A 458-nucleotide genomic window follows, 5' to 3' on the forward strand; every position below is an offset into this window, starting at 1 on the left:
TTCTCTAGGGCTTCTTATCTAATATTTTATGTTGCGAGATATTATATGCGAGCACTTTTAATCTCACAACTGCCGATCTCGCCGTATATTCTGTCTTCCTCCTCCGTATTTTATCTTTTTATAATCTTATCTATTTCATTAAGCATATCCTAAGAGATTAGAATTCTTTATACGGAAGAAAAAGAGAGATTACCATGTCCCAATATTAAGTGAAACTGTATGGCAAACAGTGATATTAGGGGATACTGAGCTTTAGCTTTTATCTGTGCTAAGGCTCAATTTCCCTACTTAACAAATTGATTACCTACAAGAAATGTATGATGCCTCCTGCAGACTTAGTGTGCGATGCTGGTTATCTGGTGCCACTGTTGGGGTGGAGTGTGGTAGGGAGGGAGGAGACTTATCCACCCTCTCCTGCCCTCCCTCCTACACTCATGTAATCTTAGGATGGTTGTGTA

The sequence above is a fragment of the Penaeus monodon genome, chromosome 25, assembly GCF_015228065.2.
Source record: "Penaeus monodon isolate SGIC_2016 chromosome 25, NSTDA_Pmon_1, whole genome shotgun sequence".
Taxonomy (NCBI): domain Eukaryota; kingdom Metazoa; phylum Arthropoda; class Malacostraca; order Decapoda; family Penaeidae; genus Penaeus; species Penaeus monodon.